Source organism: Oryctolagus cuniculus, chromosome 9, assembly GCF_051225735.1.
Source record: "Oryctolagus cuniculus isolate XC-2025 breed Fujian yellow rabbit chromosome 9, ASM5122573v1, whole genome shotgun sequence".
Lineage (NCBI taxonomy): Eukaryota > Metazoa > Chordata > Mammalia > Lagomorpha > Leporidae > Oryctolagus > Oryctolagus cuniculus.
Window position 1 is genome coordinate 89,245,712 of NC_142875.1, and position 27,602 is coordinate 89,273,313.

At 46.2% G+C, this 27,602-nt stretch overlaps 1 protein-coding gene across 45 annotated transcripts in view; it reads left to right on the forward strand.

Moving 5' to 3' along the window:
• Positions 1-27,602, forward strand: part of MICAL3 (microtubule associated monooxygenase, calponin and LIM domain containing 3) — a 232,899-nt gene that overhangs the window by 3,751 nt on the left and 201,546 nt on the right. For 42 of the 45 annotated variants that reach the window (XM_089304321.1, XM_008250137.5, XM_008250132.5 and 39 more), the window contains exon 1: positions 15,949-16,348. The gene's annotated coding sequence lies outside the window, so the exon portion shown is untranslated. Of the gene's footprint in view, positions 1-12,534; positions 12,634-15,948; positions 16,349-27,602 lie in introns of those variants that run through there. The other 3 variants (XM_008250134.4, XM_089304311.1, XM_008250133.5) reach the window with 2 other exon arrangements.

Consider the following 27,602-nt stretch of genomic DNA (forward strand, 5'->3'; position numbering starts at 1 on the left):
TCAGAGTCAAAACAGGACAGAGGTTGTACCACTTTGATAAAGCCATATTTATACTTTTCCAAATGAGTTTCTGACTTATCAGTAGGTCATGAAATCAATTTGGAGGGGGGGTGTTATAAACAGCATTGAAAAGAAAAAACAACAACAGCAAATAGAATTGAAAATATCAAGAGTGCATCACATATAGTGGGGGAGAAGTTTTGTTTCCTGAAATTTTTGCTTCAGTTTTAGGTGTGTGTATGTTTGTGTGCATTAAGACATGATGTAAAATATATTTGTATTGTCGGTCACAGTCAAGAAATCCTTAAAGTCATCACAGCAAAGACTGATGGAAACTAGAGTTGAATCAAAATGAGATACTAGAGCTGGCACTGTGGCATAGTAGGCTAAGGCAGCAGCATGCTATATAGGCATTGGTTTGTGTACTAGCTGCTCCTTTTCTGATCTGGCTTTCTGCTTATGGCCTGGGAAAGCAGTGGAAGATGGCCTAAGTGCTTGAGCTCCTGTACCCACATGGGAGACTCAGAAGAAGTGCCTGGCTCCTGGCTTAGGATTGTCTTAGCTCCGGTCATTGCAGTCATTTGGGGAGTGACCCAGCAGATGGAAGACCTTTCTCTCTGCCTCTCCCTCTGTCTATAACCTACCTCTCAAATAAATAAATCTTAAAAAAAAAGAACACAGATTAATGATTGCTATGGAGATATGGTGGAAAACATGAACCCAGAGGATACAAAGAGAATTTTGGGGATGATAGAACTATTTTGTAACTGTATATATTTGTTAAAAGTTGTGGAACTTCACACTAAAGAGAGTACAGTTTATAATATATATATTATATCTCAATAAACCTGATTAGATTAAAAAACTTCATGGATAAATTCATAGTTCATAAGAAGAATTCATCCACTTGAGGAAACACAGCCAACAAACATACATGGATGTGTGTTCATTATTGACAGCAAATTATAACATCATGATACTCTTTTACTTCTTGCTCATGACTAACAAGGTTTAAAAAGTGGGCATTTGGCACAGCAGTTAAGACATGTCCCATATCCCAGTGCTTGGGTTCAATTCCCAGCTTTCCTTTCATTTCTAACTCCTGTTAACACACACCCTGAGAGTCAGCAGGTGATGGCTCAAGTACTTGGTTGTTTGCCACCCATGTAGGAGACCCAGGTTGAGTTCTAGGCTCCTGGATTTCAGCCTGGTCCTGCCACAGTTGTTATGGGCATATGGGAAGTGAACTAGAAAAGATTTCTGTCTCTCTGGCTTGTAATAAAATAAAAAAATTATAGAAAACATAAGACTTAATGCTATTGAAGTTGCAGTAAAACTATTATTTGGGCTGGCGCTGTGGCTCGATAGGCTAATCCTCCACCTGCGGCACCGGCACACCGGGTTCTAATCCTGGTTGCTCCTCTTCCAGTCCAGCTCTCTGCTGTGGCCTGGGAGGGCAGTGGAGGATGGCCCAAGTGCTTGGGTCCTTCACCTGCATGGGAGACCAGGAGAAACACCTGGCTCCTGGCTTTGGATCAGTGCAGTACACCAGTCGCAGTGCGCCAGCCAGAGCGGCCACTGGGGGGTGAACCAACGGAAAAGGGAAGACCTTTCTCTCTGTCTCTCTCTCTCACTGTCCACTCTGCCTGTCAAAAAAAAAAAAAAAAAAAAAACTGTATTATTTGTTGTGGGTTGCATTGTAAACTGGTAAAAATTTGGATGGAACCAGCATAGTGCATAGGAAAATTCATAACATCGTTGCCCCCAGGATTTTTTCCCAATAAAGTTAATTAACAAAGATGTTTAATTTTTTTTTTTTTTTTTTGACACGCAGAGTGGACAGTGAGAGAGGGAGAAAGGTCTTCCTTTTGCCGTTGGTTCACCCCACAATGGCCGCTGCAGCCACTGGGGTGCAGGGCTCAAGCACTTGGGCCATCCTCCACTGCACTCCCGGGCCACAGCAGAGAGCTGGCCTGGAAGAGGGGCAACCGGGACAGAATCCGGCACCCCAACCGGGACTAGAACCCGGTGTGCCGGCGCCGCAAGGCCGAGGATTAGCCTAGTGAGCCACGGTGCCAGCAGATGTTTAAAATTCTAAATGCAAAAAAATGATATCCTTCACTGTGTTAGTTATGATAGAAAAAAGTAGAAGGAGCTGAAATGTCTGACATTATAGGAACAGATTTAAAATTTTTGGTACATTAACACAATGGAATGCTTTGCATTCACAAAAAAAGCTGAAGTCCAGAAACATGGAATAGACTTATGATAAAATGAACAACAGTAGAATACAAAGTAGCAAACCTGTGGGGTTTGTAACTAATTGGTTTACATGTGAAGACAAAAAGCACCTGCGGGAAGCTGTGCATAGCTGTGCTGAAGTGATGGAATAGGAATGAGTTTTAGATTTTCAAAATTAATTTGCCATTCTTACAGTGACTTTTCAAAGGCAAAGAATCTTTGAATAAAACCTTAAGGATTGGAAGAAACGAATGTAGAGGAGGAAAAGAGAAATCTTGGAAGTCATATCATAATGTATGCTGTTGTCTTGGACCTAGAAACCAGCAAAATCTCAGAGTCACGATTATGTTAAATAAGTCTAAGATGAGTGGATTTCCTTGCTTCCCTCCTTCCTACCTTCATTTCCTTCCTCCCTTTCTCCTTTCCTCCCTCCCTCCCCTACCCACTCTTTCTTTTGACAGAGTTACAGAGAGAGAGGGAGAGAAATATCTTCCATCCTCTGGTTCACCCCCAAGATGGCCAGGGCTGGGCCAGGTCAAAGCCAGGAGCCAGGAGGTTCTTCCAAGCCTCCCACAATGGTACAGGGGCCCAGACACTGGGGCTATTCTCTGCTGCTTTCCCAGATGCATTAGCAGGGAACTGGATAGAAAGTAGAGCAGCCGGGAATTGGACCAGTGCTCATGTGGGATGCCAGCAGCATGGGTGGCACCTAACCAGTTACCTATGGCATGACACCAGCCCTGTAGGATTTTCTTTCAATCTTGGTGTAAACTAGAGTTAGCTTTGGTAAAGGTCTTGTGGCAGGCAGTTTGTGAATGTCTACTGGTGGCTGAATAATGCCCTCGAACCATTGTTCTGGCAAAGCCTGTGTTTACCTCTGAAAAAGCGTTGGAAATCTTTGCACAAATAACACTTTAGCTGTATATTGTAAGAGAATGTTAATCTTTCCAACACAGGGAACATATCTTCAGGGAATTATTTTTCCTTCATTAAAAGAATTGTGAGAACATTTTAAGTAGGTCACAGTGCTTAGGGGAGAGAACAGATATGTAATGAACAGAACTCTGGGGAAACTTTCTTAAAAATTTGCCTAATGAAGATGCATAAATGATGGAGCTTTTGCTTTTAAAGTGGGAAAGAGGGAAGGGGGAAGGTGGGGACAGAAATAAAACCAACAACTTGGCAAACCTGTGCTCTTTCCTGCAGGCTCTAGTATTTTCAGATCAAATGGCCTAGTGTATATTTCCTGGGTTCTCCTTAACTTTGGTTTACTTTGAGATAAGCCTGTAGGGTCTCTCTGCCTCATCTTCATCCTTCTGAGGGAGATGAAGACCTCTTACTTTATTCCTTCCCCAAAGTCATGTAAGGTGGAAGATTTTGCTGTATGCATATTTATGCACATCCTATGCTCCTTTTCCTAAGGGCCTCTGAATTTTCTGGTAGGCCTTCTACAAACAGGACACAGGAAATGTTCCAGTTTAAAAAAAATGATACTAGAGAGGGAGAGAGGTATGAAGGAAATACCAATAAACAAATTCTGAGAGAGAGAGAGGGAGGGAGAGAGACATTGTACCTAGATCAACTCAGAAGCAATAATCTTTTGACTAAACAAAGTCAGCTACTTTGTTTGACTTACTATGCAGTTACATTTCAGTTAGAGAAGCAACATTAATATTTATTTATCTTTTTTTTATTTGAGAGGTAGAGTTACAGACAGTGAGTAGAGAGGCAGAGAAAAAGGTCTTCTGTCTGCTGGTTCACTCCCCAAATGGCCAGAGCTGTGCTGATCTGAAACCAAGAGCCAGGAGCTTCCTCTGGGTCTCTCACACGGGTGCAGGTGCCAAGGACTTGGGCCAACTTCCACTGCTTTCCCAGGCCATAGCAGAGAGCTGGATGGGAAGAAGAGCAGCCAGGACTAGAACTAGCGCCCAATATGGGAGTCCAGCGCCACAGGTGGAGGATTAACCTGCTGCGCCACAGCGCCAGCCCCACAGCATTAATATTCGTTAAGCACATCCTGTAGGCCAGGTGCTTTCACATCCGTCATCGCCATCAACAACATCATCAACCCTCAACAACTCTATGATGAAGGCTTTACTATTCTCATTTTTCTGATTGAGAGAGAGTTACTGCATCTCAGAGATGTTAATGTGACCACAGCTTTAAGCAGAAAGTAGGGAAGATGGAATTTGAGCTCATCTTTTTTTCCACCACAAACCTACGCTCTCATCATGTCTCCATGTCAGACTGATTTATTCTGAGGGTAGCTCTCGTTAGCTAGTGACTCTAGGAAGTTCCTTAACTCACTGAAGCTCAATTACCTTACATTAAATAGGAATAATAATGGCACAGAATAAGGTTTTTAAGAGGCTTAGGAATTAAACCTGGGGCCAACATTGTGGCATAGTGGGTAAAGCCACTGTCTGCAATACTTACTTCCCATATGGGCACCCAAGTCCTGACTGTTTGAGTCCCAGCTGCTTCACTTCAGATCCAGCTCCCTGTTAATGTGCTTGGAAAAACAGCAGAAGATGACCCAAGTGCTTGGGTCCCTGTACCCAAGTGGGAAGCCCAAAAGACACTCCTAGCTCCTGACTTTGGACAGGCCCAGCTTCAGCCATTGTGGCCATTTGGGGATTGAACCAGCGGATGGAAGACCTCTCTCTGTCTCTCCCTCTCTCAGTCTGTAACTCTGCTTTTCAAATAAATAAATAAAAATTTAAAAAAGAACTTATACCTATGGGGTATTTTTGGTTGCAAACAACAGAAATAGACTCTAGAACTAACACTGGGGAAGGAGGGGGAGAGGAAGTTTATTGGAAGATATGATATGAAATAGTCCCTGATCATATAGGAGCCCAGAAGACCTAAAAGACCATTAAATCTGAATGAGATGTGGACGTTTTTCTCAATGCTTTTTCTTTTTCTTTCTTCTTCTTCTTCTTCTTTTTTTTTTTTTTTTTTTTTGAGAGGGGCATGGTCTTGTTCTTTTGAAATTGTACTTATTTTTTGTCATTACAAAAGTCTGTTCTCTAGGCCGGCGCCGCGGCTCACTAGGCTAATCCTCCGCCTAGCGGCGCCGGCACACCGGGTTCTAGTCCCGGTCGGGGCGCCGGATTCTGTCCCGGTTGCCCCTCTTCCAGGCCAGCCCTCTGCTGTGGCCAGGGAGTGCAGTGGAGGATGGCCCAGGTGCTTGGGCCCTGCACCCCATGGGAGACCAGGAAAAGCACCTGGCTCCTGGCTCCTGCCATCGGATCAGCGCGGTGCGCCGGCCGCAGCGCGCCGGCCGCGGCGGCCATTGGAGGGTGAACCAACGGCAAAGGAAGACCTTTCTCTCTGTCTCTCTCTCTCACTGTCCACTCTGCCTGTCAAAAAAAAAAAAAAACAAAAGTCTGTTCTCCATCATCACTGAATGAAAAGACACAAGCAAACAAAAAGAAGATATTTTCCAAACATCCAAATTTACACCTATCTCTTTGTTTATCTGAATGTTAACATGTCAGTACTCAACCTGCCAAATTCACTTTCTTTTTGTTTAATTCAAGAAATACTTATTGGTAAGATGCTATGGGATAGAATGGCAGATGTCCTAAACAGCACTCTGGCCTCAGAATCAGCCCTTAAGGCATTCTGATCTGGATGAAGAGCCCCTGAGAGTATTTTAGGCATGGAAAGCCAAGACACTCTGGCAAAAAAAAAAAAAAAAAAAAAAACAAAAAAAAACACAACAACAACAACAAAAAACAACTAAATGAAAGATCTCTGTGAGTGAGATCCCAATGGAAAGTATGGGCCATCAGAGAAGGAGTTACCTTTCTCTGAAGGGAGGAGAGAACTTCCACTTTGACTATGGCCTTGTATAAATAAGATCGGAGTTGGCAAACTCAAAAGGCTTCCATAGCCTTAGCAACTCATGACAAGAGCCTAGGGTGATTACTGATGCCATAAACAAGAGTATCAATTTGTTAAGTCAACAACAGGAGTCACTGTGCACTTACTCCCCATGTAGGATCTCTGTCCTTAATGTGTTGTACAATGTGAATTAATGCTATAACTAGTACTCAAACAGTACTTTATACTTTGTGTTTCTGCGTGGGTGCAAACTGTTGAAATCTTTACTTAGTATATACTAAATTGATCTTCTGTATATAAAGATAATTGAAAATGAATCTTGATTTGAATGGGATGGGAGAGGGAGTGGGAGATGAGAGGGTTGTGGGTGGGAGGGAAGTTATGGGGGGAAAAGCCACTGTAATCCATAAAAGCTGTACTTTGAAAATTTATATTTATTAAATAAAAGTTTTTTAAAAAGATGCTATGGGAAATACAAAGATGACTTAGGCACAGATCCTGCCTTTAAGGAGCTAACAGTCTATTAGGAGAGATGGAACACACGTAGGATACCAGAGCTATGTTTCCATAGGACATATAGAGAAGTTTGGAGTAGGAAGAGGTAAAGTGAAGCTGAGAGTCTATTGAATTATGGAGGAGAGGAAGAGAGATGTGAAAGCCTGCTGAGGGAGAATTAACAGGACTCACCTGGGAGACTGGATGAGGGGGATTGCAAAAAAGAAGCAGGTGACTTGGAGTTGTAGCATGGATGATGTTATGAACTGAAAGAGCAATGAAGGGACAAGTTTGTGAAAAGAAATAAAAATCCCACAGAAAATTCTGTGCACAAAGTGCCTGGGACGTACTAGGCACAGTCAGTAAGAAATGGCTAATTACCCAGATTAGGACTGGAAGTACCTTAAAATAGCTCATGGCTTCCTCCCCACCTCTGCCTCTGCCCTCAAATTTCCCCAAAATTTACTCTGTTGAAATGTCATCATCTTTAGCATTTATTGAATTAAGGCCTGTCTCCAGGCATGCCTCCCTTGCAAATTCACTTTCTAACCTCCCACCCACCTTGCCTCTTGGACATCTCCTGGATGTCCCCAGCTAAGTGGTAGAGGCTCTGCTTGCTCTCTGCAGGTGGCAACTAGGACAAGAGAAAAGGGGGCTAAGGTGAGCATTGGGCACTCAATACTTGGGCCCCTGCCACCCACTTGGGAGACCTTGGTTGAGTTCTGGACTCCTGGCTTCAGCCTAACCTGGCCCCAGATGATTGTGGGCATTTATGAAGTGAACCAGCAGATGGAAGACCTCTCGGTCTTTCGAATAATAAATAAAGAAAATTTAAAGAAAAAGGAGGCTCATTTCTCATAAGACCTTTCACCATCTCTGCATGCTAAATCCTACCTCCCTTTGGAAAGGCCACTCAAACACTCCTTCCTCTTTGATGCTTTCCCTGACCTCTTAGATGGGGAGAGGCTCCTTCTCGGTCCAGTGCAGTGCTTCCCACCTTGCCCAGTCTTTCCAGCCACCTCTCACTTCCCTGATGAACTGTCAGTTCCCTGAGGTCAGAGCCCATGTATAACTGTCCCCAGTACGGCTGTGAGCACCCAGGCAAGTGCCTTGTCCACCAAAGATGTCCAAAGATGAGTGACTAAGAGAATCAGAGGCTTATATCAAATGGAGTTCACACGACCTCTAATGGGGGTGAAGATTAAGATGCTAGGCACTGTGTAGAAGAAGGGTTGGTATCTTTTTCCTCTCTGTCAAAGGCTGGTCCAACTGGATGTGTCTTAATTCTGAGAATGTCCTTAGGTGTGCCAGCAGTTTCGGAAGTTCCATTCTGAGGCTTCATCAGGGCCTCGTTTGTTACTGTTCCACTTCTGAAATGTTATCACATACTTTCTCTCCCCCTTTCCCTCCCTGCCCTCCTGTTCTTCACTTTCTTTCCTCTCTGTTCTTTTCTCTTTTGTAGTTGAAACAGAGCTGTGTAAAATGTGTCATATTCAAATCCAGTTTAGTTAAGCCAAACTTGACCTTGGCTTTTGTGTAATTTTGAAGTTAATTGTTTGAGCAATGGAGGGCGAAGGTAGCATTAGAAAGACTGACAGTTTCTTCACCTCCTCAGTCAAGAGGGTGAGTTTACTTGTTTTAGTTGGCAGATATATAGCATCCTATCTGATACAGGGCACAGAGAAGCTAAGGTCTGGGTTTAGCAATGACAGAGAGTGAGTTTTATTTTTTATTTTTTTAAGAATTATTTGTTCATTTGAAAAACAGATTTTACGGGGGTGGAGGTGGTGCAAGACAGAGAGAAAGAGCTTCTATCTGCTGGTTCACTCCCCAAATGATCACAACAGCCGGAGATAAGCTGGTCCAAAGCTTATGTAGGCACAGGGGCCCAAGGACTTGGGCCATCTTCTGCTGCCTTCCCAGGCACATTGGCATGGAGCTGGATCAGAAGTGGAGCAGGGGCCAGCACTGTGGCATAGAAGGTTATGCCTCTGCCTGCAGTGCTGTCATCCCATATGGGCACTGGTTCGAGTCCTGACTGCTGTACTTCCAATGTAGCTCCCTGCTAATGTGCTTGGAGAAGCAGAAGATGACCCAAGTGCTTGGGCCCCTGCATCCATGTGGGAGACCCAGAAGAAGCTTCTGGCTCCTGGCTTTGGCCTGGCTCAGTTCTGACTGTTGTGGCCATTTGGGGAGTGGACCAGTGGATGGAAGATCTCTCTCTCTCTCTCTCTTTCATTCTCTCTCTCTCTGTGTCCCTGTTTCTCTCTCTATGTATCTCCTTCTCTAAATTTAAAAAATTAAAAATAAATAAATATAAATAAAAACTCTCTCCTTTGGGGCCAGGGGTTGTGGTGTAGCAGGTAAAGCTACTGCCTGCAATGCTAACATCCTAAATGAGTGCCAGTTCCAGTCCTGCTGCTCCATTTCCTCCTTTTTTTTTTTTTTTAAAAAAAGATTTATTTATTTAGTTGAAAGGCAGAGATACAGAGAGAAGGGAAGAGACAGAGAGAGAGAGAGAGAGAGAGAGAGATCTATCTTCCATGTGCTGGTTCACTCCCCAAATAGCCACAACAGCTGGTGCTGGGCCAGGCTGAAACCAGGAGCCAGGAGTTCTTCAGGTCTCCCACGTGGGTACAGGGGCCCAGGCACTTAGGCCATCCTATGCTGTCATCCCAGGCGCATTAGCAGAGCAGCCGGGACTCGAACTGGAGCCCATATGGGATACAGGCACTGCAGGCCAGAGCTTTAAGCTGCTGAGCTGGCACAGAGAGAGTTTTTAAAGATACAGCTACATATCAAGATTTAAGTTCAGAAAGGTCCTTTTGGCAAAATTTTTGTTTCCTGGAGACTTTCAGGAACTCTATTGAGTTAGTTTAGAGATTAGTCTTCCAAAGTAGGGCTCTAGGAATCTCTGTTTCAATGAGGATTACAATTTGGTGATTCTAGGTTTTATGTGGCAGTGGCTTTGCTGGCTAGAGATTTCTTCCATATACTGCCATCTTGGTTGTGCCTGCTTTTATTACATAGAATTTCTACCTACTATGAAACACATGAATGCCAATGAGTTAGCAGAAAACACCTTTCAGTTTTTCTTCATGAATTGTGATAATCTGTTTTAAAAGTAGATTTGTAATTTTTTCAAGTTGCATTTTAATTTCTTTTCTCCTGGGAGGTTGAAAACTTGCAAATCAGTCATAACTAGTTGGAAATAAAAAATTTCATCCTTTCTCTCTCCCTCTCCCTCTCCCTCTCTCTCTCTCTCTCTCTTTCTCTCTTTCTCTCTTTCTCTCTTTCTCTCATGCTCACTATGAGATGTTGGTCAAGGCATAAATCCCAGAATCTAGGAAGACATTTTCCAGCCATGGCTGCCCTAATGCATGGATCACCTGAGCTCTCCCCCGGAAGACAGGCCTGTTTTCAAACTGGTCGGTCAGTATAGAGGACAGGCAGGGCCCTGACTTTGATGCAGCTTAGGAATCAAACTGCTTCCAAACTACCCCATTCTTCCTTCTTCACTCTCTTATCCTACACCTAGATAGGTTATCTATTCTGTCTAATGCATCCTATAGCCTGTAGGCTATATATGGCTTGAGATTTCCCTAGAGGTACTTAAAGCTGGACACCCCTGGGGAGCATGATCAATTGAACTGTTGGCAATAATGGGTGTCAAGTTTGGGATGCTTGAAAGGGGTGGATTGAGTTCCTTTTGGGCAACAGAATCCATTTATAGCAAATGTTTCCATCAACATTCTTTGCTTTGCTAACTATAGAAAGCTGGCCCAAAGCAGTTGAGGAGGAGAGAGAGGGAGAGGGAGAGGGAGAGGGAAAGAGAGAGAGAGAGAACTACTGTCTGACATAACTGGTTTCCTATGGGGTTTGACTTAGGACTCACAGATGTGACCAAACCCAGCTTTGGCTCTCCGCATGACTCAACTCACTCCAGTGGCTCCACTCACAGTCAGTCTCTACCTTTGTGGCTCAAGATGACTGCATGCACCTCCTAGAGCTACTTGCACCTTCTTCAGGTCCAGAAAGGGGATATGGTAAACCCCAATCACATTACACTGGGAACAGGGGCAGGGTAAATTCTTCGATGTACTGTAATAATTAAAATGATGAGATAAGTTTGTCATCTGTTAAATGGGCAAGAATTACAAAAGAAGAGAAATGCCATGGTTTGGCGAAGATTCAGATAAATAGTTCCAGTGTACACTGCTGGTGAGAATCTAAATTGGTGAGAACCTCCTGAAAGACAATTTGGCAATCTATGTGAGACATTTTTAAAATGTGCATGCACTTTGACTAAGCAATTTGGTTTCTGGAAATGTTAGGAAATAGTCATAAAAATATATAAACATTTCCTGCATGAATAATCCTTGAAGTTGCATAGAAAAATGAAAAACTGGGAAAATAAACTTAATAACTAAATTCAACTCTTGGTTAAATAACAAGGTATAGTCATATAGTGCATTCATTTAAAATTGTTTTAGAATAACATTTAGTAGAATCGGAAAATTCCTAGGCTATTGAATAGAGAAGTACTGTAGATTGCCGAGCATTTTGTAAGAAGATTGCCAGACATTGGAAGAAGATACACATAGGGGCAAATGTTTGGCACAGATGTTATGACACCACTTGGGAAGCCTGTATCCCATAGCAGAGTGCCTGGGTTTAGTCCTGGCTCTGCTTCCAATTCCAACTTCCTGCTAGGCTGCACCCTGGGAGACAGTGGTGATGGCTCAAGTAATTGGGAAGCCTGGATCAATTTCTGGGCTTCTGGCTTCATCCTGGCCTAGCCCTGGCCATTGTGGCCATTTGGAGAGTGAACCAGCAGAGGGAAGATCTCTCTCTCTCTCTCTCTCTCTCTCTTTGCATGTGCACCTTTCAAATAAATAAGCAGATACAATTTTAAAAAGAAGATATACACAAAACAGAGAATGTACACATGTACACAGGAAAGATTACAAGAAAACATACATCACCATAGTAACATTGCTATACTGTTAAGGATAATGGGTGGGGCTGGCGCTATGGTGTAGCCAGTAATGCCGCTGCCTGCAGTGCCGGCATCCCATATGGACGCTGGTTCGCATCCTGGCTGCTCCATTTCCCATCCATCTCTCTGCTATGGCCTGGGAAAGCGGTAGAGGATGGCCCAAGTCCTTGGGCCTCTGCACCCACGTGGAGACCTGGAAGAAGCTCCTGGCTCCTGGCTTCAGATTGGCGCAGCTCTGGCTGTTGGGGCCAATTGGGGAGTGAACCAGAGGATGGAAGATTGCTGCTCTCTCTCTTTCTGCCTCTCCTTCTCTCTCTGTGTGTGTAACTCTGACTTTCAAATAAATAAATAACTCTTTAAAAAAAAGGGTTATGGGTAATTTGTTTTGTACTTTACTTTACTTAAGCAATTTTTAATATTTATTCTAGAGTCAGAGAGAGGGGAGTGGGGAGAGAGGGCTCCCATCTGCTGGTTCACTCTCCAAATGCCTGAAATGGCTAGGACCTGGCTGAACCAAAGCCAGGAACCAGAACTCAATCTAGGTCTCCCACATGGGTGCTAGGGACTCAATCACTTGAACCAGTACCTGCCTCCTAGGGTCTGCATTAGCAGGAAGCTGGAGGCAGAAGCTGCAGCCAAGAACCAAACACAGGCAGTCTGAGACACTGGTATCTTAATTTCTGGGACAAACACCTTCCACTAAACAATGTTTCATATGATGAACATGTGTTACTCTTAAAATCGGAATTTTTTAAAGCTAAGAATACACTAAAGTCTTTTAATGGCCAAATTATCCATTAACATTAGATTGTTCTCCCTATTGTTTGATTTGCATCCAGTTATTTCTGGGTACCCTCCACCTTTCCACCTACCTCCCTTATGTACATTGCCATCTCCCCCACCCCAACACTTTTCTGGAACTCAGTCCAGTGTATTTTCTCCCCTAGGGTATGGTGCATTCCAGCAGAAGCTTGTGCCTTTAGCAGGGGATGGAATCCAGTTGAACACCTTCAGAGGCGCTCCAGGCTGATTCAGTCCTTACCAAAGTGGGTCTGACGTTCATCATCTCCATCGGTTCAGCAAGTACATGCTTCGTGTGTGATCCATCAGGATAACCCCACATAACCTATCCGTTCTTTGCTTGTAGTAGATGCTCAATAGATGTTTGAATGCATAAATAGAGCACTGAGATAAGCAGAGACATTTTAGAGCTCTCTGGGGATAAGAAAAGATAGAAGAGCTGTAAGAGTGAATAGGAACCGGATTGACCAGGGCTGACCCAGGCAAACAGCAACACAGAAGTTCTGCCTTCAGGATCCCCTTGTCAGGTGTCTTAATCAGTACTACAAGTCTGCTGCTCCCACACAGTTCTGTCGGCATGCGAGGATGCAGCAGTTTGAAGGAAGGAATTGTTAGCCTAGCCCCCATTTTGAGGGCTGTATTACAGCTGTCAGTGGAGCAGGATATTTTTCTAGACAGCAAGTTGGGAAATTCCCTGAACTGGTTGGCAGCACCACCAGCAGGGGGTGGGAAAGGATGGGAAGTTTTAGTTGCCCTTTGCTGTTGAATTTGCCAGATGTGTCAAAGACATAATAATCTTACCAGCAGATGAGAAACAAGCCAGTTAAAAGAAATCCATGGTGCTTCTCACTCTTCATAAAAATCTTCCATGACTGCTCTTCTGTCAACTGTCAGCACTTAGTAAAAACTCTATTTATTTACTTACTTGAAAGGCAGAGAAACAGAGATCTCCCATCTACTGGTTCAATCTCCTAAATGCCCCCCAACAATTGAGGCTGGTCCAGGCTGAAGCCAGGAGGTAGGAATTCAATTTAGGTCTCCCACAGGCGTACCATGGACCCAACCACTTGAGTCACCACCTGCTGCCTCCTAGGGTGTGAATTAGCAGGAAGCTAGCATCGGAAGCAGGCAGTCCAATACAAGATGCAGGCATTGCAAGTGACATATTTTTTAAAATTTCTTTATTTGTTTGTTCATTCTTCAAATGCCTGCAACAGCCAGGGCTGGGCCAGACTAAAGCCAGGAGCCAGAACTCAAAAGTCTCCCATGTGGGTGGCAGGGACCCAACTACTTGAGTCATTGATTAGCAGGAATCTGGAATTAGAGTTGAGCCAGGACTGGACCCCTGCAGGGGTTTAACCTCTGCACCAAATTCCAGTCCCTACTGCAAGAACTTTTTTGTGTCCTACTCCCTGAATTCCTAGTTATAGGTTTTGCTATTTTGTATTTGTTTCTTTGTTGCTTATAATTATTCTCTGGTTGTTACATGTGAAAGGTTGTGTTTACTCAGGGAGCAGGGACTACAGCGGAAAGAACACACACCTTGGAAAGTCAGGCTTGGTTATTTACCTCCAACGTTTTTATCTTTGACAGTTAATCACCCTCTGAGCCGTAGTCCCCTTTCTCATCTGGAAATGAACTACTGCTAACCATCCTCACGATTGTTCTGAGGCTGAATGGCATGACAGCTATAGAAGTAAATGTAAAACACGATGTAAGTGTATGGCATTACCTTTTGTATGGAATGTAGAAGACTCCTAAGAAATACGAGATAGTATGCAGTGTGGGCCTATGAGGGAGTCTGTTTTGTCACAGTACTGGTGGGAATAATAATGGCAGCTCATAGAGTTGATGTGAGGGTAAAATGGAATAATCCATGCAAAGCACTTCCCAGCAGTATCCAGCATGGAGAAAGCACGTGGGAAATGTGAGCTGCTGTTTGCTAGTGACAGAGGGGAAGATGTGAACAGGAAATGCATATTTGAGCAGAGAGCATAGGAAGTCAGGGCTATGGGAGGAGCACAATGTAGTAACACGAGCTCTATAAGTAGCAGTGTCTGTAATCAGTCTGGGAAGCCTTCACCAAGTAATTGGGCTTTCTGGAACCCTTTGGATTATGGCTAGAAGCTGACTTGTTGGGACTGAGGCTATTGGAAAGAATATCCCAAACACCTGATACAACTTGGAAGCAGTTGGGTGGGGGTGAGGTGACCGGAGGATGGGAGGTTGAAAAGTTCTGAAATAAAGAAGGTGATGTTGACTGAAGTCTGGTGACCAAAATGTAGGCGCATACCTGTCCAGGATAAAGGAGGGAAGTAAAGCGTAAAGCAGACTAGGACCCCCCCCCCCCCGCCGAACATGTGGGAGGTCTTCAATTTGACGTGTAGGGTGTGACTGACAGCACAGCTGGCCTTGTAGTTGAATGGGGGTGTTTCAGACTTCAGAGAGGGACAAGCAACCCTAATGCAGCTGACCAGGTGAACAGGGAATACATTATTAATTGAAGTTTTGTCTGATTGTGAGGATGAAGGGGCAAGGAAGAGAAAGCATAGACATTACTAGTTACTGGAGTTGGGCGGTCCCCACAAGTAAGAAGATAGCTCTTCTTTAAGAGATGAGGGATTCAGAAAAAAAACACTGAATTTGCCTTTACAAAAGGTGACATTGTACTGTCCCTATGAGGGATTTGGTGTTAGAACATCTACCTAATTTCAACCAAAGTTCTTTTTTTTAATATTTATTTTATTTGAAAGATAGAATTACAAGGGAGAAGTAGAGACTGAGGGGGAGAGAGAGAGAGAGAGAGAGAGAGTGAGTCTTCTGCTCGCTGGTTCACTCCCCAAATGGTTGCAATGGCTAGAGCTGAGCTGATCCGAAGCCATTAGTTAGGAACTTCTTCCAGATCTCCCATGTGGGTGCAGGGGCCCAAGCACTTGGGCCATCTTCTACTGCTTTCCCAGACCATAACAGAGAGCTGGATTGGAAGTGGAGCAACCGGGATTTGAACTGGAGCCCATATGGGATATCGCTGCTGCAGCCACAGCACTGGCCTCCTCAACCAAACTTCTTTCATGATGGTGGATCATGCCCCAAATTGTAGATATTGCTTACCGCATTCAAAAGATGATAGAACCACAGAAACATGAGAAGGGTCGCATCCTCCTTGAGCATCAGATGCAGGAACTGAGGCTGAGGGTTGAAGCCAGCCATTCGAGATTCTACAGGCGTATCTGGTTCAATTCTCTTTATGTTTTTAGTTCCCTCCTACAAAGACTTAAGAGTTCCCTAACTTCCTCGTTTGCTATCTGGAAAGGATCAAGATGAAAATTGCAATTTTATTTCGTCGCGGTCCCTGAGCGCAGCCAAGTCCCCTTTAAATCCGTCCACTCTTCTCGCCATCTGGCAGGCTTTGATCGGCCCACCGTGTTTCTCCATTGGCCATTTTGTGTTGCTTCTCTCCCCCTTCCAGAATTCTCAACCAATCAGCTCTTCGCTCTAATGATCCCCGTGGGCCTTGAGGAATGTACCACATGTATCGTGCGGGGGTTGGAAGAGAGAAAGGGAGTGGCAACGGCGCTTTGCTTTACCGTTTGTCTGTAACCCTTGAGTTCCCGGCAAAAGCTGAGTCTGTGGATAGCGTCGAGGTCCCTGAGCACGGAAGCAGCTGCCGGCCCCAGAGGCCACAGAGAGCGCGCGCCCCCCAGGCTGAGGTCCCGTGGTCGGGCCTGGAGGGCCGCAGCCTCCGCCCTCCCATGTGCCCGCCCAGCCTCCGCCGGCGGCGCCGCTGCTCCTGTTGCGGCCGCTGCCAACGCCGCTGCTGCTAGAGTCGGACTCCAGGAGTGGGACTGAGAGGCTGCGGGACTGCGGAGCTGCGGGTCCCGAGTCCCGGAGCGGCACTAGGCGGCCTGGGCCGGGCGCGGGCACTCCGGCGCCGGGGCCACACGGCAGCATGAGGCGGAGGTGAGAACGCGATTTTGTGTCCTCGACCGGCCCCAACCGCCCCGGGGAGCCGCATCTCACTCGCGTTCCGAGCTCGGGGTTTCCGGGCCCCCCAGGCCGGTCGGATAGCTTGCTTTGGTGCCGGGCCTGCCGCGGCCGGACCTGTGGCTGAAGACCTCCCTCCTGGCAGCCGGAGGGCTCCGGACCCGCTGTGGGCATTTGGCGCCTCCTTCTGGCGGCCGCTTCCAACCTTTTACTGCCTGAGGGTGACGCCACCGGGAAGCCCCCACTGGCGCTGCCCGGCCCTGCCCTGCCCCTGTCCTTGACCTCCGCGAGGTGGACGTCAGGTCAGGTTCGGCCAGGAGGGTCCCGGGCGAAGCCGAGCGAGTGGGAGGGAGAGTGGCCGAGACTTGATGTGCTGCTGGGTGCCGGAGCAGCTCTAAGGGACTTCCCAGAGTCTAGGGGTCTGGGGTCTTGGAGGCCTCGGGATGGGGCTGCGCGCTTCTCTCCCGGAGCATGGCTTCCAGGGGGTAGACACGCCTTCTGACGTCCTTGCCTGGACCTGTGGCCTGCGTCCGGAGTGTGGGGTGCCGGGGTCGTTCTGGCAGGTGGCCACCGGCGTACCCCGAAATGCTGCTTAGACGTTTTCTGTGGTAGCGTTCTGAGGAGATGGCAGCTACTTCCCCGATGCCTTACAGAGTGAGCCGCTGTTGGAGGTCTCTGTGGCACAGTGGAAATCCCTCGTTTTAAAATCACCTTGAGGAGCCCTGCACAGACCCAGGGCTTGCCGGGTGTAAGCAGAAAGCCAGCCGTGGTGTCTGTCTTGGCGGTGCGTGTTTCTGGCGTCTCAGCCTGGCATCGTGGTAAATGGCGGTCACATCCCCCAGCTCATAGTTGTGTGTGGAGGATCAGAGGAGGGGAAGCCCCTCACCCCAGGCTGCTGGGCTCCATCCCATTAGGACATGCACCTACCTTAGATCTTGGCGGGTTTTTCTCCAGGGTCTGAATACAGAGAAAGTATTAACAGGACTACAAACCACATTTATGTTCTTTTAATGTTAGTGTTTAACACAGATGTTAATTATGGTTGACATGGAATGAGTTAAGGAGAGGAAGGGAGGTGAATTGTGGACAGTGTTTTTGTTCGTAAAGCTTATTAATTGTCTTTTTTTTCCTTAAGTGAGATGTGGATGGAGAGGATGGCATTTAAGTATCAGGGCACCAATGTGTATTTGGTTCTGCCTGACAGTTTGCTGCAAAGACAGTCATTTTGGATTGATGGCCTGTACCCCAGGGGTGAGAATGCCTTAAGTTTTATGGTGCAAAAGTCTTACTAAAGCGGCACCTTCTTCTTACCTGGCCACACAGACGCTGCTTCATTGTTCCTTGTTGTGGTTGCCTTCTGTGAGCGATCACTGAAGGACCTGTAACAGTATTACAAACTGTCAGAGGCAGATTCAGAAATTTGGCCCAAATCCTTTGAGGCCTACATACAGTAGGCTTTTAGACTGCAGGTTGTAAAAGTTTTTCAGCTCTTTTGTTGGTATTAAGTAGCATGAGTTAATGTTGGAATTACAGGGAAGCCATGCCTTGGGCATTCCTCTTAGAAAGGATCTTTCAGATTCAGTGACCTGTTTCCTCAGCCAGGCATCCGTTTTGCGTTTACAACTCTAACGTTTGAAATATCTAAAACTTGTCTGCCAGACTGTGATTTCTTTTCTCCTCTGACCTGGGGTGGTGTTTCTAGGTGTGGGAGAGGCTTTGGAGGTAGTGTGTGAAGAGTACTTAGCATGGTGCTTGGCACATAGTAGATGTTCAATAACGTTAAGTAACTTTTTCCTTTCCTCCTTGGGCTTGGGAGATCTGGGCATGATGAAACTAGATGCAGTTTTGATTGCACATTCCCTTCACCAGTTAGGAAAAGTCACTCCCCTCCTCCCACTCCAACCTCAGCTCTCCTGACATTTTAGTGGTAGATTAGAAATGAAACCCACCCTTCTGGACTTAGAAGTAAAATCAAACAAGGAAAAAGCGAGCTCTCCTTCCTGGCTCATATGTTGCATTTTTCAAGAACAGACGGTGCATGCCCTAGAGGTCTTACATCACTCAGTGCAGGAGAGTAAATGGTCTGAATTGACCCTTTCTTGGATCTGTGGAGCAGTTGAACAAGTGAGTCTTTTGGTTGTTGTTGATTTGACGTGTCCAAGTGGAACCAGAAGCATTACCTAATTTCTCCTGGCACTGGCATCGGAGAAGTGGCCCAGTGGTGGAGGCCTGACTGGCAGGCAGGGGTACCGTTGTAGCTTTCGAAGGCCTTGCCTCTGATTTAGGCTCTGCGAGGTGTAGCTGTGTACCTCCTCCTGCTTGAAGCAGGTTCCATGTGAACAGATGAAAAGGCTGTGAGACCTGATGTTTTACCAAGAACCATCATTGGTTTATGCAGAACGTGAGTCTGGATGTGGCATTTTAATAATAATTGTGCTCTGGGGTTACTTACTGCTTTTTCTTCGAAGAAGTGAAAGCTTTTTCTTTAAAATCACATGTTATTTCCTTAATTCTTGTCTCTGAGGTTATCAGAATTTGATACCTATATGGTTCTCATTTTATACGTGAAGAAATGATGGTGATGTGTTTTGCTTCATGCTGCAAGTGAGTTGGTTTCTGAGCTGGATTGAATTTTCCTTCGCATATTTATCATTGCTGCCTTTGGAGGAAAGAAAAACTCCATACCTGTTTTTGCAAGCTGAAGGGTTTGGTGAGATCACAGGGCAAGAGAGTGACAGTAAGTGCCAGCCATGACTAAAAGCAAGCCTGGGGCTTAAAAGGGCCTTCTGATTCCAGAGTGTGCTCTTGGACAATAGTGGTGTCCGAGGAGCAGATCTCAGAGTCCCTGACACCTGTTGCTGCTGCCCTCACAGGTTTCAAGCCCCTCCAAGGGCTGTACCTGGATTGGGGTCTTCCTCCTCACTATGGTAGAGTTTTCACTCTGTGGACTCTTCCTTTGCCAGAAGCATTCTTCTAGCCAGGTGGAAGGAGGGTCATTGCTTTAGAAAAAATAATCAGAGCTAAAAAAAAATTTATATTTGGAAGGTATGAAGTGTTTAATAAAACCAGATGGGAAGATTAGAGACAGAATGGAAGGGGTTTGTGGACAGAGGAAAATTAGTGATATTCTAACCCAGAGGCCCAGGGTTTTTTGTTTTTGTTTTGTTTTGTTTTTTAACGTAAGCTGCTAGTCGAAATTGTAAAACAGGAGGCGCAGCATTTTTGTTAAAATCTGTGCAGTAAATAAGGCTCTCGGTTTCTACTTTAGATGGCAAAGTTGAAAATCCGATTCCATTTTGGTCATTAGCTTCCACAAATAGAATACATACTGGGAACGGTCTGGCTAGTGTTTGGAAATTTACCTAAACTCCTGTGGACTTCCCCTTCTTTCCAGCCATCCTTTTGTCATCTTTGGTTCCAGTTTTCCGAATTCAACTCTAATCCTGAGGGACTGGGTGAAGGTGGTGGTGACGCCAGATACTGGAGTGCCAGGGATAAACCAGTAGACAGAACACCATCCCTGCCCTGGGGGCTTGGCAGTGTGTGCCTTGCTGTTCCTGGACAGGCATTATCCATCTTCAGATGTAAAGGTGCTGTAACCAGGCAGCTAACTCTGCAGTTCAGTCGCTTGTTGTCACTGGCAAGTTGGAGTTTCACAGAGGAGAGAAGATTGCCACAGCTTAACAAAGAAAGTGGTGATCACCAGCTTGAAGAAGGGAAAAGGAGTAGATTGTGACTTTTACCTTGGCGAGAGGTTGGGGGAGCTGGAGAGGGCAGGAGCTTCTGTAATGAGTAAGTTCCTTGGCCCAAGCAGCTGAGTATTTGTGTCTGTGAAGCACTGTGGGGATGAACGCAGGTGTTGTGTGAGTGACACCCAGCAGAGTAGTCTTTGTGCTTTCAGCAGGTCTGCAGGTGTATACCCAGTGAAGGTTCTGGTGTGGGGGAGGAGGGAGAAGGACAGCACAATCGAGAGGCTAACTGGTAGCTTTCATTGACTTTTCCTTACTGTCTCAAAAATAAATATATAAAGGCAAAGTGAAACTTTTGTCAGGTATCAGCCTGAACCTCTTTCCTGCCCCTGCCTCTTTTCCATTGCCGATTTCATCATAGAGGAGGCTTGAGGCCAGTAGGCCTTCTTCATGTCAGCATTGGAAGATTGGGAAGAGAGGAGGAGAGGAGTGGAATGATCCAGAGAGAATATATAGGTTCTCACTCCTAGCACCTGGAGCCCCCTGAGCTCTTTACCCTCTATGTTCGCAGCCTACAACAGGTTGCCTCACTAAGGTCTCCCTGACATTCCTCCCTGTTTTCCCACATCTCCTGTCTCCCTGCCCCAAGGCTGCCTTGTGTGATGGAGCATCGCAGGATTTGTGAATGGGAAAGGAAAAGAGGCAGGGAAAGCAGCATCCTGATGCTAAGGACAATAGTAGAGATAGTACAGCAGACACCTCGAGACAGTTGACTGTATCTTAACTCACAACAACCTCAGAGGAGGGGTGTATTATGATCCCTGTTTTACATGTGAGGAGGCCAAGATACAGACAGCTGGAGAAAGTGGTGATGTCAGAATTCAAACTTTCATTTGGTTCTGGACTTGAGCTCTCATGGGCCAGTTAGCAGCAGCTCATTTGGGTAGACCCCTGTACGGTCATCTCCATCCTCCAGTCACCTCTTCCTCTCTTCAGATTTAAGGCCCCACCTTCACATTTCTCCTCCCAACTCTTGAGTTGCTTCTCTGAAATGGTCCAGGAGAGATGCATTCAGGTTACTGGCATATTCCAGTAATCTGGAGAGTGTTGAGTCCAGCCCTGCTCCAAGAAAAGGGGAGGAACCCCTATCCTTGTTTCTCTGTACCTCCTTGCCAGGCGTGGTGTCTGATTCCCAAGGACTAGTGCTCCAGCAGATCTGTCATTGCCCCAGCTTGATTACTCTGTGGCTGGATTTTGGTTTTGTTTTTAAATGGGTTACTCTGGGGATTCTAACTAATGTGTATAGTTGGCAAATGCACTTTTGGAATAGAACCTTTTACCCAGTTTGGCCATGATTGGTCAGAGTCATTTATTTCCCTGTGAAGAAGGGAAAAAAAATGTTAACTAGTGACATGGGCTCTTGTCAGCTTGTTTCCCAAACGGACTTTGTTTCAGAACCAGCTTTGCAGGGGTAGGAATAAAAATCCACTTTCTGCCTTTGGTGTTTTGAGTACCTTTACACTAGTGGTCCTGTGCACAATTGTGGGAGATTAGCCATGACACTTACCACTTACTGAGTGTTGCTATGGGTAGAAGCTGTGCCAAGTGCTTGATGTGCACCCATCACCTCTGGTCATCATGTTGATTCTGTCACCCCCATTTTAGAGTAGGGATGCTATTCCAGAGAGATGAAGTTTGCATGGGCTGGATACTTCAAGTCCTGAACATTTACTCATCTCACTCTAACATAAAATGTTGAGTGAACAAGAAGGAGAAGGTAGTATGAGGCAGGGGAGAGAAATTTGCCAGATGGAAACTTGGTCAACCCTTGGTATTTACTGGACACTGCATACCCAGCCCTAGTTGGGAAGGGAAGGCACAAAGAAATCCATGGGCCTCAACTGCCCTGAGAGAGCCAGGAAATCTAGGGGATGCTGAACCCAAGACACTTGGACTTTCTTTCAGCATATGTTTTTTTTTTTTTCCAAAAAAAAATTTTTTTTTATTTATTTGAAAGGCAGAGAGGCTGAGAGATCTTCCATCTACTGATTCACTCCCCAGTAGGTTCACTCCCAGCTGAAGCTGGGAACTCCATCTGGGTCCTCCTGGTGAGTGGCAGGGACCCAAGTACTTGCTGCCTCCAGGAAGCTGGAATTGGGAGTTGAACTGGGACTCAAATCCAGGCATACCGATATAGGATGCAGGTGCCCAAGTGGCATCTTAACCACTATGCCAAATGCCTCCCCCCAGCATGTTTATTGAGTGTACAAATACATATATATATATCCATGCAAAGTGTCATGTATGTATATGTATATACATACAGAGTATCAGAGCGAAAGAGATCTTCCATCTGCTGATTCACCCCCCACAAATGGCCACAACAGCCAGGAAGTCTATCTGGGTCTCCCATTTAAGTGGCAGGGGCCCAAGTTCATGAGCTATCATCTGCTGCCTTCCCATGCACATTAGCAGAAAGCTGGATTGGAAGCTGAGCTGCTGGGACTTAAACCAGCATTCAGTGTGGGATGCTAACATTGTAAGCAGCGGCTTAACCCACTGTGGTGCAATACTGGCCCCTTTATTCACCTTTGTTTATTTCTTGAAAATAAGTGAGAAGTTTTAGAATTTACTTATCCCTGTGGCTGTATGTGTTTTGCAAACAGGATTATTTTGCAGCTCTTCCCTGAGGACCAACACTGCATTGTATCTCAGGAAAGTCTAGAACTACTCCCCTTCCTACAGGCTGTCCTTGGGTCCATCACCACGGTGGATCTGTTGGGCTTGCCCGCCACTGCTTGAGAGACAGACAGAGATCTATCTTCAGGTGGTTCACTCTACAAAAGGCTGCAAAAGCCAGGGTCGGCCCAGGCTGCAGCCAGGAGCCTGGTACTTCGTCTGGGTCTCCCATATGGGTGGCAGGAGCCTACATACTTAATCTGCTGCCTTCTCAGGCATATTAGAAAGGAGCTGGATTGGAAGTCCAGCAGCCAGAACTGGAACTGGTGCTCAAATGGGATGCCAGTGTTACAGGTGGTAGCTTAACTTGCTGTTCCACAGCACTGGCCCCAGATGCTGTATCTCCTGGAAATTAAAATTCTTCTGACTTCTGCTCCCTGCTATGTTGATTGAGTAGACTGAGTTTGGTGATAACATGTAGGATGCTTTTACAGACTGCTAGTGAAAGTTTATCTGTCTATGACCAATGATCTCAGAGAAGGGTTCAAAGATGTTCCTTGCTTAAGCAAACTCTTGTATGTATGGAAATGAGAATTTATCCCCCATGTAAAACAGTATGTGTTTGTACTTCTTGGCTTTAAATTGAATACTTCACAGTAAAGAAATTTTGCAACAGAAAGCCCTTTCTAGGAATTTAAAATTTTACTTCTCTGTATACATGAGTAGCTTTTTCAGACTGAATTTCTACCATTAGTGGAAGGATGCCCTATCACTTTTACCTGCACTCTGTCTTGACCCCCTAACACATGCAGCTTCAGAGACTCAGATGCTGCTGGACTTGTCTTTGTAGCCTCCTGGGCCTGTTGTCTGGGCTTGTTGGTACTGTCATGGGCTGTCAGGGTGCATTTTGGCAGGGCTCTGTGGCCCAGCCTTTGCTCATGCAGTATTCACTTGCACGCAAGGACTGGTCTGGTCCATCCCTGATTATACTGCCTCACTCAGTTCCACGTGCACTTGCTTTCCATTCATGCTTATCTCCAGGCTGTTTTTACAACCTTTTTTGAGGTCCAAATGCTTGGACATAGGCAAAAGGCAGGACAGTGCAGAATGTCATAGAGAGTGCTGATAGTGAAGAAGTTCAAGGGATTTGGCAAAAAACTTTGCACTGGGATATGAGATATATGGGGAGGGAGCTACTAACTCACTAAGAATCAGCTTTAGAAATACAGTTTCTGACGTGGTCTCCTTTCATCCTTGCAGCATTGTTACAAAATTCAGTGTGTGGTGCCTACTTACCAGACTGGGAAACATCCAACTCAGGGAGGGTACATGACTTGCCTGAGCTCTCTGCTGGTAAATTGTGGAGCTGCATCAAAAACAAACAAACAAACAAACAAACAAAAAACCAGAATGGGTCATGATGAAGAGCAGGAGATCTGTACCCAGACTACTGTACTACACAGTCTGCTAGAACGTGTGGCCTTGACCGTGTTCTTTAACCTCCAGGGCCTCCATCTTCTTGACTGTGCAGTGAACGGTATGGCTGTCAGCATTCAAAATCCTGCCAGCACATAATGGACACACATTGAGCACCATGAGTGTTAGCTAGTGCTGTTACTGACTTGTGCTCTTAGGACCTGGAACACTGAGGCTCTGGGTTTCTGCTCATCCGTGGGACAGTCTTCTGGGAAGCATGGCTGTATCCAGACTGCCCAGTGAATAAGAAGTAGGTTTCTTTGCAGTATTTGTGCAGGTGAAAGTGAACAGTATCAGTTCTTTCCTATCTCACAGGCCCCTCTTTCAGCCAGTCACACCTACTCAGCTCTCTTGTAATTTCCTTTCTTATCAACATAAGAGTACCCTCACATGCTTCCCCCACCTTGGTCTCATTACTGTCTGCCTCATCCCCTGGGACTCTGCATTTTTTTAATTGAACAGTTTTATTCTGCATTAGAATATGCATTATTTTTCTAGTTAGTAATTCTTAAAGCTTCCTGAAATCATTTATTCATTGATTTTTTTTTTTAATCTGTTAGGTCTCTCCGCCACATGTTGCACTATACTGGATATTAGGGCAGGGGGCAGGTTCTTAGAACTGTATGACCTTGGGGCCAGTCCGGTGGCACAGGTTAAGTGGCCACCTGTAGGCCTGGCATCCCGTGTGGGCACTAGTTTGTGTTTCTGCTGCACCACTTTTTTTTTTTTTTAAGATTTATTTTGAAAGTCAGAGTTACACACAGAAAGAAGGAGCGGCAGAGAGAAAGAGAGAGAGAGAGAGAAAGTCTTCCGTCCACTGGTTCACTCTCCAATTGGCTACAATGGCCAGAGCTGTGCTGATATGAAGCCAGGAGTCAGGAGCTTCTTCCAGGTTTCCCATGTGGGTGCAGGGGCTCAAGGACTTGGGCTATCTTCTGCTTTCCCAGGCCGTAGCAGAGAGCTGGATCGGAAGTGGAGCAACCGGTGCCCATATGGGATGCCAGCACTGCAGGCAGCGGCTTTACCCGCTACACCACAGTGCCGGCTCCACTTCTTCTTCTTCTTCTTTTTTTTTTTTTTTTTTGACAGGCAGAGTGGACAGTGAGAGAGAGAGACAGAGAGAAAGGTCTTTTGCCGTTGGTTCACCCTCCAATGGCCGCCACGGCCAGTGCGCTGCGGCCAGCACACTGCGCTGATCCGATGGCAGGAGCCAGGTACTTATCCTGGTCTCCCATGGGGTGCAGGGCCCAAGCACTTGGGCCATCCTCCACTGCACTCCCTGGCCACAGCAGAGAGCTGGCCTGGAAGAGGGGCAACCGGGACAGAATCTGGCGCCCCGACTGGGACTAGAACCCTGTGCGCTGGCGCTGCAAGGCGGAGGATTAGCCTAGTGAGCCGCAGCGCCGGCCTCGGCTCCACTTCTGATCCAGCTCCCTGCTAATGTGCCTGGAAAGCAGTGAGGATGGCCCAAGTATTTGGGCCCCTGCCACCCACGTGGGAGACTCAGATGAAGCTCCTGACTCCTAGCTTCGGCCTGGCTCAGTTCCCACCATTGTGGCCATTTGGGGTGTGAACCAACAGTTGGAAGACTTATCTCTCTCTGCCTCTGCCTCTCCTTTTCCGTATCTCTGCCTTTCAAATAAATAAATAAATCTTTTAAAAAACTATATAGCCTTGACCCTGCTCCTGATAATCCTACTCCCTGCTTTAAAATATACTATACTAATATACACAGCAGCGAGGGGGAAGAGAAGATGAAATACTGAAATAGCATGGACAGGTGTTTGGGGCAAAGGTGGGTAACAGTGATAACTGTTGCTTTTTGATAATCTATTATATGCCAAGCCCTGGTGTAGGTGCTTCACATGCATTGTTGACTCTGCCAGTTAGGTGCAAACCCAGTGATAGCAACATCTTGTCCAAGGGCTCTTGGCACTTGAGTGAGAGGAACCTGGAGTTTGAACCTTGTTCACACCAACTGTTGTGAGCCTGTCTAGGAGAGGCAATTTAAACTGTGTCCCAGGTCATTGGTAGATGGTGTAGGTGAGAAGACGGGGTGCTGGGGTAAGCAGAGGGTTAGGGATTAGAGTAAGCACAGTGCATTTGGGCACTGGCTGGCTGGAGCTGAGGTCAGTGTTTATGCACAGCCGTGCCAGGTTCTGTCTGGGTGTTGGGAGATGAGTAAGATGTGTTTCTTGCACTCTGGAATCTTGGCTGTAGCTGGGGAGACAGACACACAAATATATGATTTCAGAGCAGTGTGGTAAGAGCTGTGATGAGTGTTAAGTATAGGGTGCTGTGGGAGCAGAGGAGAGGGAACCAGGAAATGTTCCCAGAGTCTTGAAAGGTAAGTTAGTAGCAAGCTCAGCAGTTGAAGAGAGGAAGGGATTCCTAAAAGGCAGAGAATAGCATGAGCAAAGTGTTGGCTTTGTGAAGGCTTTTCTTGTTAAACACAAGTTGATTCACCTAGTCTGATGGATGTCAGGGTACAGTGTGGAGTTTATGGGCAGCAGGTGGTTTCAACGCAGAACAGCGTGGAAGTGGTATCTTAGGTCAGTTTAATCTAGGGGAGGCAGGAGAGATGAGAGTCAAGAAAGATCAGCTGTGGGAGGAGTCAGCACTTTTTCTGTGAAGGGCCAGAAAGTAAATGTTTTAGGCCCCATTAGCTGGACATTCTCCAGTGCAACCACACTCAGTTTTACCGTTGTCACATGAAAGCAGCCACAGAGAAACGGATGGGTGTGGCTCTGTTCTTTTTTTTTTATTTTATTTTTTTATTTTTTGACAGGCAGAGTGGACAGTGAGAGAGAGAGACAGAGAGAAAGGTCTTCCTTTTTGCCGTTGGTTCACCCTCCAATGGCCGCCGCGGCCGGCGCGCTGCGGCCGGCGCACCGCGCTGATCCGATGGCAGGAGCCAGGAGCCAGGTGCTTTTCCTGGTCTCCCATGGGGTGCAGGGCCCAAGCACCTGGGCCATCCTCCACTGCACTCCCTGGCCACAGCAGAGAGCTGGCCTGGAAGAGGGGCAACCGGGACAGAATCCGGCGCCCCAACCGGGACTAGAACCCGGTGTGCCGGCGCCGCAAGGCGGAGGATTAGCCTAGTGAGCCGCGGCGCCGGCCAGCTCTGTTCTAATAAAGTTGTTATTTATGGCCCCTGAAGTTTGCACGTCACGTAATTTTTATGTGTCATAAAATTGTCTTCTTTTGAGGTCCCCTCCCTCAACCCCAGCCACTTAAAAATGTAAATACCATGCTTTGCTCTTGGACTGGATTTCCCCATATGTGGTAATGGTGAGGATTCAGGTGTGACATGACAAGGAGCTGGGGCAGGACTTTGGCCATGGAAGTAGAGAGGAATGGACCAGTGACATTTGGAAAGAGGACAC